Source organism: Macrobrachium rosenbergii, chromosome 12 (assembly GCF_040412425.1).
Source record: "Macrobrachium rosenbergii isolate ZJJX-2024 chromosome 12, ASM4041242v1, whole genome shotgun sequence".
In the NCBI taxonomy this organism is placed as follows: Eukaryota; Metazoa; Arthropoda; class Malacostraca; order Decapoda; family Palaemonidae; genus Macrobrachium; species Macrobrachium rosenbergii.
The window spans coordinates 85,747,538-85,761,490 of NC_089752.1; positions in this window are offsets into that span (position 1 = coordinate 85,747,538).

Here is a 13,953-nt window from a genome sequence, read left to right on the forward strand (position 1 = left end):
GCACAAATGAGACACAGATGAAAAGAAGGTTACAAAGTAAACAAAAAGAACAAGAATAGCAGATGGACAATTGTCAAAGGGTAATAAACAGAAAGATAACCCAGGATAATCCGGAATCAAGTAGTCACAAACTAAAACCATAGACCTAACTACAAGAGATACGAAAGTTTAGCCATATAAAATGCAAAAACGTATAAAATTGAATACCAAATAGTTAATTGCCGATGGATAATAAACAAAAGGGTAATCCAGAAAAATCTTGTGGGATTTGCTTATACAGTGAAGTCACTTGTGCCTACTGTGATTTTTACATATATATATGTATATGTATATACTGTATATATATACATACATACATACATATATTACACACACATATATATATATATATATATATATATATATATATATATATATATATATATATATATATATATATATATTCTTGTGGTTTTACATGTGGGATCTTGAATTCTGAGCAGGGACGTTACCTTTATGATTTTTCTAAGAAAGTGATTTGCTCACTATGAGAAATTTCTTGTATCTGACTACTGTTTTGAGTTCAGGCAACCATAACAGAAAAGGAGCTGAGCTGAGGGCTACACTCAACAGGGAGAAGTTGCAGATAAACACTAAGGTTCACTTTAAAATCACTTACATTTACATTAATAACAAAATCAGAAGAACGGGGAATAAATGAGGCAGGGAAACAGAGTCCTGCTAAATAAATAAATTAAGTTAACAAATAATAACTGAAGAATGTTGAAGAAATCCACTTTAACGGCACTGAAGATTTAAGTAGCAGTTGGTCGGACCACGGCAAGCAGAGCACAATCAAAAGGAAGATTCTTCAGCAAGCGTCTCCATCTGCAATTGAGAATGCACAAGGTTACGTGACAGAAGAAACAGCGCAATCAAAGGAAAAATCAAGAAGTGCACTGAAGGTGCCAAGTTGTCTCGATTTGCGACACTGGAAATCAGGTCTAACATGAAAATCTGAATTCTGAGAAGTCGTGGGTTGTTGTTGGCCATTTTATGACTTAGTAGGGCTTATGTCTCTTGTCCTTCCAGGTGGTGGTGTCGCCACTAGGCATCTTACCACTTGTGAACCATGTGGGAATGGTGGTGACCTTGGGGCCATGTGGGTTGCCCAAACTTTCTCTTTGGATTTAATCCCCTTCACCGGCTCATCTTGGCCTATGGCAGGGATTTTGTCTCCAAACGGCTTCATTCTTGGAACAGAGGATTTAAGAGCAGTCATGGGTCCAGAGAAAGGATTAATAGTGTCCAAGGGGCAGTAATTAAAAGTTTAAGAAGGGGCAAATGTTATCCATAGCCTTCCTGTCAGTCAGCAGTATGATGACAAAAGATTGTGCTTTGCTAAAAAACGAAAATTACTTGGTAATTTTTAGGATGGAAAGACTAATGAGGATAAGAGAAATTTTATGAAATCTAAATAGCTTTAATATAAAACTTGGGTTTCAAGGCTGAAGTTATTGAAGGCTATAGCTTCATGAAATTAAGTATTAAATCCCCAGTCTACATTGATGAAAGTGTCCTGTTAGTTCCAAGACGATAGCTCTTGACTTCTCTTCACTCCAAGGTTCCACCCCTTTCAGCGAAACTTCAACCTACAGGAAAAAAAAGGACAAGTTATGAGGAGCGACTGGTTGCAATCACAACACACACTTAACATTTTAAAAAAAGGTACTAAAACTAAACCAAGAAACTTAAATCTCAAATGATATTATGCTCGATACGTTAATCACGTCACTGAAAGTTGAAAAATTAATGAAGGGCCTTGCCTCAATGATCTTTAAGTGTATAGTACACTTTTGCTGACTAAATACACATAACACCCTTGGATCTGCATTACATAAACTTACCTGAGTTAGGCAGCCAGCAGTGAAGATCTTGTAACTCAGCTGTCGTCTTCCACCATGCATTGTCTTTCACCTCGAACCTCCACACGATGAGCTTATTTTCCATGTTCAATTTCGTACACCTTACGAAGATTCGTGATTCAACAGGAAGTCCCTTGAGCTGCAGTACCACATCAGTACCTCCAGGAAACGATTCATCAATAAAAACTGTAGAAAGTAGAAAATGATCACCCGACTAGTCAACTATTAAATCCTCAAATTTTCTTGTAACCGACAACCGTCCGTCTTGTCTCTGGCGACGGTGGTGGTAGTGAAGGGTGGTAGTGGTACTCTGGTACTGTCTTGCCTTACCCGAGCTTCTTCCACATCCTTGTTAGGTCTGATGTATGTCAATTAATGATGTGTCCAAGGACCGTGGAGACATGGAAGTCCATGTACATACAAATTCAAGGGTTTACTTGACTCAGTTGATTAATTATTTAATTGAAATAAAGTTTGAGATTCAAATTCTTGAAAAAGGTTATATTTGCATTAATATTTTTGTACATGTGCTTCTTTGAAAGAATATAACAATATTAGTTTTTATGTTAATTTCTCTTACAAGCATAAAGTTTCTATTTTACTTTATTTCCTTCTATGAAGATTGGAGGGCGAGTTAATTTAGGAAGGGTGTCCCTTATATAATATATATATATATATATATATATATATATATATATATATATATATATATATATATATATGAAATTATTATTACACCGTGATTTATATACAATCAAGAAGTTACAAGTGTCGTTTAATATCCAATTCACGATACTTCCAGAATACCCCCAAAGGGGAATTATCACCGAAGGGGAATTATAAGTGATAAATGGACTGGTACCGCTGTGTCTCGAGTCTCGATCCCTCGACACGGTAACTTCCAACGACTCCAGTCGATGGTCAAAACACTGAGCTATCAAGAGAAGTATAAGTTATTGCAGAATCTGTCATACTTGTTTACCCATCGAAAGCTGGGATATTGTGCTTAGCGTCGGCATTAACCCACCTCCACCATTATAGCTCATTGGTACGTTAGGAACACATAGCACTTTTTATGAAATTATTATCACACCGTGATTTATATACAATCATGAAGCTACAAATGTCTAGGGATCGAGACCCGGCTGTCTGATCCATTTATCACTTATAATTCCCCTTCAGTGATAATTTCCCTTCGGGGATATTCTTGAAGTAGCATGAACTGGATATTAAACGACATTTGTAGCTTCATGATTATATATATATATATATATATATATATATATATATATATATATATATATATATATATATATATATATATATATATATATATATATATATACAGTATATATATATATACACATATATTTACATATATGTGTGTGCGTGAGAGCAAGATATAAATTCGTTAGATAGGAATGAACTGGAAGATATAAAATTCGTTTCGTCCTGAGTTTCATAAGGCATCTTCAATAAGGTTCATATCGGTAGAAACTTAATTTATATATTTTAGGGTGACAGTGGAAATGGACAAACAAACGATCGCACCTGACAGACAAGGGAGGAGCTTTCACTTCATATGCAACCGAGGTCAGTGCTCCTTTAGTAAAACTTTTTATTGGACTGAAGGTGAACCCAGTCAAGATTTATCCCTTGTTTTATTTTTCTATTTGGTATATTGCACATATGCATCACGTGTTGTGGGGATTTCAAACATATGTTTGCATGATATACATGCATAGCAACCGGAATATGCAAACTGTAAGTATATGTGGTTATTTTCATAGTTATTAAGGGGACAACTTTAAGGTTTGGGTTAAATGAAGCATGGCTTCAAATAACATATTTCCCAGACCAGTGTAATTAATGCCCATTGTGCAGTAAATTACCTAAGATCTTAACATTTGTGAAAATTGCTGTATTTTGTATTCGTGAATAACACTTAAAATTTCGTGTAAAATATCATCTATTAAAAGTATAATTTTACATTCTCTCTCTCTCTCTCTCTCTCTCTCTCTCTCTCTCTCTCTCTCTCTCTCTCTTCTTTTCCTTAGCCTATGATATATGGATACTGAAAATTTCATTTCCCTTTCAAATAACTTATCCCTCCAAAGTTTACGGAAATTACATTGTCTCATGCTCAGCTCTCCATAAAAATTTTCGTTCAGATTAGTCTTTAAATAGTTACTCAACCTTACTGAAAGAGACTAACAAGAAATAAATGGCTGCGGGTGAATGATTAAAAACTAATGTGACAATTAAAAACTGTTGCTCCATATTTTCTGAGTTTTCTGCTTTCGGCCTTTGACCAATGAATAAAATATCCAGGTCACAGTTACAAGATTTTTTTCTTCTATTTGAACTCTGCAAAACATCTTTAATTAGTGAAAGCTGGCAAAGAGCCCCTCAGGAGGTTGTGAATTATAAATGAAAGCCCGAATCACTGAAAATTATTTATCAGTAGTCTCATTATAGAGTTATGGAATTCCTTGGATGCCAGCGACCAAATGAATCACAAAGAAAGAAAGGAAAGAAAAAGAACAGGACTGAGGGATAGCGGAAGGAAAACTTGATTTTTAGACTTTTAAGACTAGATAAGAAGTTCATCATTTGATATCCCGAACTATGTACATTTCTTTCATAAAAGATATGTAACTATGGAGAATTCTGGGATGCTTTTTCTTCGGAATTACTGACACAAATAACCAGGGGCCACAAACTTAGAATATTGATAATCTGTAGTAGAGTAAAGAATATCTAAAATATATTATAGTATCGAACTTGTGACATTGTTACATCTATTTGGAAACTAAACTTTTTGAAACACTTTCTTACACATTCTTCCAAGCCTAATCTTTTTTTTTTTTTTTCAGCCTCAGTGTCAGTCTTTTGTTATGGGTTCCAAGTTGAGCTAATGAAGATAATCACTGTATAAACCTTTCATAATTATGTTATAATTGTATTTTGATTTTCATATTTGTTACCTTCTTGGTGATTATCTATCGCTAATTAAGCTGAACGTAGCAATTTTGAAAGGTACTGAGCATTGAAATATAAATGAGTGTCATTTATTATCGTATCTAATTATTACCGGACAAACTCAGTCAAGAGAATACCTGTTTTTACCGATCATTGGAGTTATCGTAATCCAAAAACGGTTGATGAATATCCTCCAGACCTAACTTTTTTCCACAAAGCTCAGAATGATATCAGGATCCCATTGTGATTGTCAATCAAGCAAACACTCTTTCCCTCATACTTTTTTTCTAAATATTCAAATAAAGGTCTCTGGTTTATGGTCTAGTGAAACTAAATACTCTGAAATTAGTTATCCTCGTCTTCATGAAGAGCAACCTGCCTTTAAGCGCAAAAACTGTTGAAAAAGAGAAAGAAAATGGTACAGGGAAACATTCTCGCAGCTGCCATAAGACATATTATGAGGGAGGGTAAGTCGCTCGCGGTAATTGCCATAATCTTCTTTCGTCCCTGAGAAGGATTCTGGCAACGAATCTTGGGTCTGAGGAAGTACCGAGCTGCCAGATTTCTCGGAAAATATTCTTCTTTGCTCCTTCACCTCGCCTGCCATTGCTTTGCATTTTTCTAAACTTCTACTGTAACCAAGCAATACATAATTGGAGAGGTGCAAGAATCAGTTGCATCTCACATGCCCGGAGGGAGGGAGCGGTTGAACATGTGAGTAAAATTGGTCATTAATGTTCTACTATAGTTGTTGTTCTCCTTTCATGAATTGATGTTACTAAAGTCGGTTCTCTTTCAGCTTATGACACATTTACCACGGCATAAAAAGAAAGATCTTCCGCAAGAGTTTGTGGCATAAGGCTTGACGCTAGTGAAACAATTATGAATTATCGATTTTCCAGTCTCGTAAGACTGTAATTAAAGAATCTATTATTCCACAATCGTCTGTGTTACCCTCGGTTGGACTCTTTCTTTTGGCAGCGGTAAAAAAAATCTAACCTAAATCAAAACTAATGGTGCAGGGAAACAAGGTATTGTTCGCACAGCGTCCTAATGATGTGAAGGTCTCAATGCCTCAGATCTTTTGTTTGACCATTACTGGTGTCAGAGGAGTCTTTACCACGTAGACAATTACTTTGCTCGTATGAGAGTAATATGGCATCTCTAAAGATTAAAAGCAACAACATTACTGTTTTAAAGGTTTCCAGGTGTTAACAATGTAGTAGGCGATTATACAGAAGTGAAGAAAGCATAATCCTGGCAACACCTATAGTTCATCAAGGAATAATGTTGTTTTTATATGTATTGCAACAATGATGAATTCTCTTTAAACATGATGCCAAATCCGAGTAATTTCATGTAATGGATTTGGCTGCAAATCCCCAATGAATATGTTATTTTCGAAAGATACTACGGGATATCAAAATTTGCACATACTCATGCAGAACACATCTCTGGATTGTAACAACTCTGTTACGAAGATAACTTTTGATCAGAGGTTCTAAGTTAAAGTCAGGACATCACAGTCATGGCCATAGATTATGAAATCAAGATTTCCTTGTAGAAATGAAGATATGTTTTCTTTTGATATCTATTAAGTTTCTTTGGAGGATTGTTCTTGGACTTCCTTAAATAATATTTAAGAGTTGCATGAATTGTGACTAAACAATCAAGACACTAAGTTAAAAAAAATGCAATAAATAGTTAATGAAGTTGCAAGGATAGTTATCTGTGCTTTAACAGTAGCCTACACTTGCTTTTGCCTCGTTACGAAACAACTTTTAAAATGATTCAGTCCAGAGAAACCTCACGTGACTTCTAAAGCGTCTGTAATTTTATTTGAATAAAAAAAGTGGTTATCAATAAAGTTTATCTTCAAAGGGAACTTTCTCGACAATATTTTACATACTTAGGGCAGTTGGCATAACCAAAATCCTTTGAGTATTGATCTACTACATCACTGGCAAACGCTAGACCTAAAAACGCGATGTTAAAGGCGATTAAGAGATTAATCTCTGACCCGTGTGAGTAATAAAGACTTGGTTTTCACAATTTTGTCACCACCTTATCAATAAGTCTCTTTTCTCTACCGCAATGCTTTAAAGTTTGCAAACTTATTGCGTGCCTTTTCTTTGATACCCGACAGCTAAAGTAGGAACTATATATTGTAATTATTGCACTCTCACTCGGAGTGTGAGTTACACTCGCGTCAATACACGCTTGGGAGCGCCGTGTGGGTACGCTAATGACGCCGGTGATCTGCCGACGAGGGTCGGTACGCCTGAACACTTTGCTAAAGCGCTGTAGTTAGTCCGTTAGGGGCGTGGGGTAGTTCATTGGGCCAAGACTAAGTCTCCGTTTGGGTCCGTTAATGGCTCCAGGAACCACTCCAGGGTCACCACTGTGAGAGGGTGCAAAAGAGAGAGCAGGTAGACATTGACTGCTAGTTTATTAAGGGAGCAGGCCGCTTATAAAGCGGCGTGCGGACGTCAGTACAAAGACATACACGGACATATAGGTGACCCGAGGTCAATTGTTCTCAATGTGAAACAGGACAGGTAAATACAGATAACGTGACAAATGAAAATTGATGGATTAGACACAACAATGCTCTGACACATGCACAATACAAAAGGGCATATATGAGTAAGTAATAAATGCACATTTACATAAATAAAACATGGCTAGGTACCCCGACCTCAGGTCAGGGGAAAAAGGCACCGTAGAAAATGGGAGGTTTACTAGAGAAAACCTGTTGAGTGGGGACTTTACCCCAGCATTACAAGTAGAAGGAATTTCAGTTATTTTAGGAATTGATTTTGTGGCAGGGAACGAAATAGTAATAGCTGGCACAGACGGGAAGGGGATCGAAGTATATTTAAAAGGACAATGAATTCTCACAGAGGGGGAGAGACCAAGGTGTCTACAAGTCTCCTTAAGACCGAAGGGTGGTGGAGGGGAAGTACCTGCTGCCCCAGAGGCTGGAGATGTGGCACCACCCTGGACCCTTTCATCCCTCAGGGTGACTTCCGCACGGAATTTCCCTGAAGGCACCTTAGTTGTGATCAGACCCCATCAGAAATGGGAAGATTTGATCAATCTGGGTCTGAGCAAGGTAATATACGGCGAGGTTAATGAGCAATTTATTAACGTTGGTGACCAGTGTATCGTATTAGACAGTGGGTTGATATGCGACCTTGAACTTTGTGAAATAGCAGATGCTTCTCACACACTCGCGACCTTGAGTAGTACGTATCAAGGTCACGGTGAAGAACATCTGGATAGACTCCTGAAAACAGCTGGTGGGTCTACCAATGTTATTTATCAAAATATTGACAAGGAAATTATTGAAAGTTATCAAAATGTAATCGCGGTTGGGGACGAAACCCCAGGCAGAATAAATAATTTTCCTTTTGTTATAGAGAGCGGGGATCAACCACCCATAAGGTCTAAGTTGTAAAGAATTCCAGTTTGTTATCAGTGGGGAGTGGAAACGAAATTAATAAATGAAGGGAACAAAGGACAATTAAAGAAAGTGAATCTCCTTGGGCCTCGCCAATCGTGATGGTTAAAAAGAAAGATGGTTCTCTTAGGCTATGTATTGATTATAGAAAGTTGAATAGTATCACGAAAGACAATGCATTTCCATTGCCCTCTATCAAAGAACTGTTGATTAAGGTCAGAAATAGTAAGTTCTTCACCACCTTGGATTCAAAGTCAGGCTATCATCAAATACCTACAGACGAGAGCAGCAAAGAAAAGACAGCCTTTAATAGCTAATGATTAATTGTTTGAATATAATTACCTACCTTTTGGAGTAAAGAACACTCCTGCCCATTATTCACGTGTTATGATGTCCGTATTAGCTTCGCTATTAGGGCATAGCATGTTTATATACTTAGATGACATAATCATAATAGGGGCTACAGTAGATGAACATTATTGAAGTCTTAGAAGCTTTAAAACGACATGGTATGAAAATTAATCTAACCAAATGTAAGTTCTTTCCAGCAAGAAGTTGAATTTTTGAGGCACATCGTAACATCTGAAGGCCTTAAGCCTTGTACAGATAAAGTAGCAACAATTAAAGAATTTCCCCAACCGAAGAATGCAAAAGAAGTAGCCAGTTTCCTCGGCCTCGCAGGCTGCTATCATAAGTTCATAAAAGATTTTGGTAAAACAGCGAGACCACTAGATTCATTGAGGAAACAGTCAGATTTTCATTGGGGACAGGAAGAAGAAATAGCTTTTCAAGAATTGAATATTTCACTCACTAGTAATGATCTGTTAGCCTATCCAAAGTTCGATCGACCATTTCTAGTAACCACTGATGCGAGCTGTATAGCTATTGGGGAGTGATTTCTCAAGTTGACGATGAAGGGATAAGGGGGTCAGTGAAGAATTACAGTACCTTCGATAGAGAGGCATTGGCGATTCTATGGATGCTGGAGAGACATTGCTACTTTTGATGGGGCATAAAGTCAAAATAAACACAGATCATCACCCAATGAGAGATTTATTCAAGAAAGGGGATTTAACCACTCGCCAGGCTCGTTGGATCGAGCGACTGTTAGAGTTTGACATTGTGGGAATTGAACATATAGCAGGGAAAACAAGTAAAGTTGCTGATGCTCTCTCCAGGAGTGCCATAATGGGAGTTGGAACCCGAGCACCAAAGAGAGAGGAACAGCGACGAAAGAAACAGTTGCATGCCTCACAGGCACCCGGTGTCAAAAACGGGAATAGCTCGGCGACTCCAGAGCTAGGGAGAGAGAGACGGGGTGTGAGTCAAAACAGCTGTGAGAACGAGAGAGCTGATCCTCCAGGGGGATCAGGGAGCGGATACCCTGGGAGTGAGAGGGAGTGTGTGACTGATTTGTGGGTTGGAGTGTAGAAGAGGTGAAGAGGGTCAGAAGTCCGAACCCTGGATTGAACAGGTTAAGACTTATGTGAGGGGTGCGAGTAACGACTTTCCTGATTTCCTAACAGTGCCAAAAGATATGTTCTTCCTTGAAGGAGATATCTTATTTTGTAAATATGAGAAGAGACCAGGCGATATCTGATCTCGTGTCGTCCTTCCTCTCTCTTTGGTAGAGAAAGCCATCCACATGATACATGTGAGTCTCTATGCAGGACATATAGGTATAGAAAGGTCCCTCAAGAGGGCACGAGAATCCTTTTTCTGGGTAGGGATGGAAAAAGACATTGTAAAATTCATCCCCCAGTGCCACATCTGTAATACCATGAAAAACCATAGACATACTATTCCGAAGGCTCGAAAATGGCAAGTGGAGCCAATCAAATTTGCCAGAGTGCACATTGACGTTGTGGGGCCCTTCCCCCAAGGGACAGGCAATTCAGGTATGTGCGCGTGTGATGGTGGATGCGTTCATGTGGTATATGGGCACGTATGCGATGGTGGATAAATCTGCGATATCAGTTGCCAAAGGCTTCTGTTCATTCATAGTGAAGTTCGGCTGTCCCCATATGTTAATCAGTGACAATGGGTGTGAATTTATTAACGAAGTAATGAAAGACCTAACAAAAATGTTAAATGTAGAACATTTCACGATAGCATCTTACCAGCCTTCAGCCAATGGGTTAGTTGAATCCCACAATAGAGAAGTAACAAATATTTTGAAATATTTAGTAGCAGACAGTCCAAATCAGTGGGTAAAGATGTTGCCAATGGCGGAACTTGCGCTTAATACCACGTATAACGGCTCCATGAGAGATACCCCGTATTTTTAGTGGTAGGACAGGACCCTTCATTGCCATATACTGTGATCATGGACCCTAGAACTTTACCACTATATAGTGTCGAACAATACCGGATGATGTTCTGTAACCTGACCCGAAGAGTGTTTCAGACAATGCAGACGCTTTTGTTGAGGGCCAATGAAAAGTATTAGATGAAATATGATCAGCGATTCTGCACGCAAACATCTAAGATACAAATAGCTGACAATATATCTGAAAAGGCTGCAACCGAGGAAACATAAACTCGAGTCCACCTACTTAGGACCGTATCGTGTGAAGGAAATTAAAAACACCTTGGTAATCCAGCATATTAAAACCAGTGTCCAAGGCGAGTACCACCTATCACACATGCATCCTGTCAAGGAAGATGTCTTGATGTGGCACCTGAATAAGCCAGTACCCGCTTTCCCAGGACTGCCTGGCTGTCTGGGAGAGGAGAGTGAAAATGACGTGCAAGCATGTCTGGGGATCATTAATAGTGCACCCAGTGTGCATACAGACGAAGGTTACAAATACTGGTGTCGTGTGCTGTTGTGAAAAGAAAACATCACAAACGTGTCTATGTACTTGCATTCCATGATCTTTTATTTTATTTTAGTGATTGATTTTATTCATGTCTATTTGATGTTATTTATTCTTTTTTATTAAATTTCTGTGATTTTTACCAAATTATTTTGTCTTGATGATTAACAGTAATCAGGTTTTGCCTTGTTTTGATTACTGAACTGCAGGTTATTTCAATCCAAGTTCTAAGAAAGTTGTGTGTTAATGTGTGGAGCTAAAAATTATTATTCCATTGATCGTATATAATTCTTTTTTTTTATTATAAAAAAAAATAAAATCATTGCAATGTGATGCGTAGAATTCGTAACACTGGAAACTACCAATTGTAACGGCGCAATTTGACCCTGGCTTGCTAAATTTTAGTTTTTGTTTCTTCATGAATTATTGATAACAGATATCAGGAGGTATGGTACTCAAATGGCAGTGCACAAATAGCAGAGAACCTAGTAAAAAAAAAAAAAAATAGTGTTGTGAGTCCTGCGAGACGCAGAACTTTTAGGGGGGAGTGGTGAAATTTATGTCTGAGATATAACAGAAAATGTGCTAGTTGTTTGTACGTCTTTGTGATCAGAGAGTAGCGAACAGATACTGCTGATTCGTCGAATGCTATACGATCGTCCGGGTTTAGCGTGGTTAACTTAAATGAGTGCCATACATCGAAGACCCTAATTGGTTCCTTTCGATTATAAGAGACCAATCAGCTGAGGTCTATGACCTAAGCAAGTTCAGTTTGAAAAGTTAAAGGTCAGTAAGGGTTTAGCGGTTATCGGGTCAGGAGGCGTGTCTGAAAGACAGTGATGGCGCGTGTCGCCTCAGGGTATCTTCCGACTATAATTGCATAATTAAGTAGTGTAATATTAGCAACAGGGCCCTGTGCAACTACTAAGGAAAATACATATGTTAATTGTATCTTACGCATTTCATTTGTACTGGTAGAAGCTATATATGACCGAAAATGTGTCATATATATATATATATATATATATATATATATATATATATATATATATATATATCTATATATATATAAAATTACTAAGCTACGAATGTCATTTAATATCCAATTCACGCTACTTTGGGAATATCCTCTGATGGGAGTTATCACAGAAGGGGAATTTTTATGTAATAAATGGATTGGTACTGAAGTGTATCAACATTGAAACACTTCAAGTAGCGTGAATTGGATATTAAACATCTGTAGCTTCATAATTGTATATAAATCAAGGTGTGATAAAAATTCTCTGTATACATTTATATATATATATATATATATATATATATATATATCAATATAATATATATATATATATATATATATATATATATATATATATATATATATATATGTATATATATATATACAATATATATAAATAATATATATATATAAATATATATATATGTATATATATATATAAATATATATATATATATATATATATATAAATATATATATATATATATATATATATATATATAATATATATAAATATATATATATATATATATTTTTATTATATATATATATATATATATATATATATATATATATATATATATATATTATATATATATATATATATACCAGGTGTAAAAAATTAGAGCCCCCACAAAACAAATGGAAAATTATGAAGTTTTCTGCTATAGCCTATCTCCAAGTACATTATTTAAGTTTCTATTAAGCTATTTTTCATTTTACATGTCTTGTATTTTCGGACTGAGTAACGGAGTTAGATACAGCCATGGCTAACGATTTGGAGGAAATCAGATGGATTGACTGAATCCAGGCTATAACCTTCAGAGAGGCTAGGGATGCTGGCGCATCCTTCGTTTTACGTTCCTGGATAATTAAATACAGTAGCTACCAGGCTGATATTCTTGACTCATTTTCAGTCGTTTTTTTCACTTGTTTGGTCTTTTTGGTCTTTGGAGTTTGATTTTCAAGCCTTTTTGTCTCTCGAATGAAGAACTTCTTCTATACTTTCACTTGTGCCAAACAGATGTGTTAATAAGTTGAATTTCTCATAGCCAAAGTTGTGTTCAATTTCCTCAATATTTATCTCACTCAATTGATGGTGCTGAGATTTTCCATTGCTAATTCGCTTTGCTGGGGCACTATCTGTAAACCTACACGATTGGCACTTCATTAAAATATCAGTATCCCATCTATTGGCAGAAACTTCGACCTGAACTTTGCCCCTGCAATTTCCTACCTTGCACCTAATATCCGACACTATTTTATCTAACTGAGATTTGATATAATGAACTTGTCATCATATACTCCCTTTTCATCATCCTTTATTCATTTCATCAACTGTGAGCGTATTTTTGAAGGCGAAAGTATATAGATTGTATTTAGAGTTACTGGATATAAAAAAAAAATGGCAAAAAACACCGCAAATAGCGAAAAAATTGCTCAGAGTAAAAGTTGCCGACCACCCGCTTTCAACGTTTGGGGGCAACCCTGTCTCCTACCACGCATTCACCAAGGAACAAGCCATTGTTGTTGCCAGACGCTGCCAGACGTAGGAGATAAGGTGATATAAAAATCAAAATAATTAATAAATTAGGCGAATAAAGGAAAAAATGACAATAGTCATTAGGAGCCAAACGTGAGCCCTACCTCACCGTGTGGGGGGCGGAGGCCCAAAACCCCATCAATTTTAATATTTCGAAAAAATGCTTAGGTCACGTAATAACGAAGGTGTTGTTCATGTCTTACGGCCATTTAACCATTTTTTTT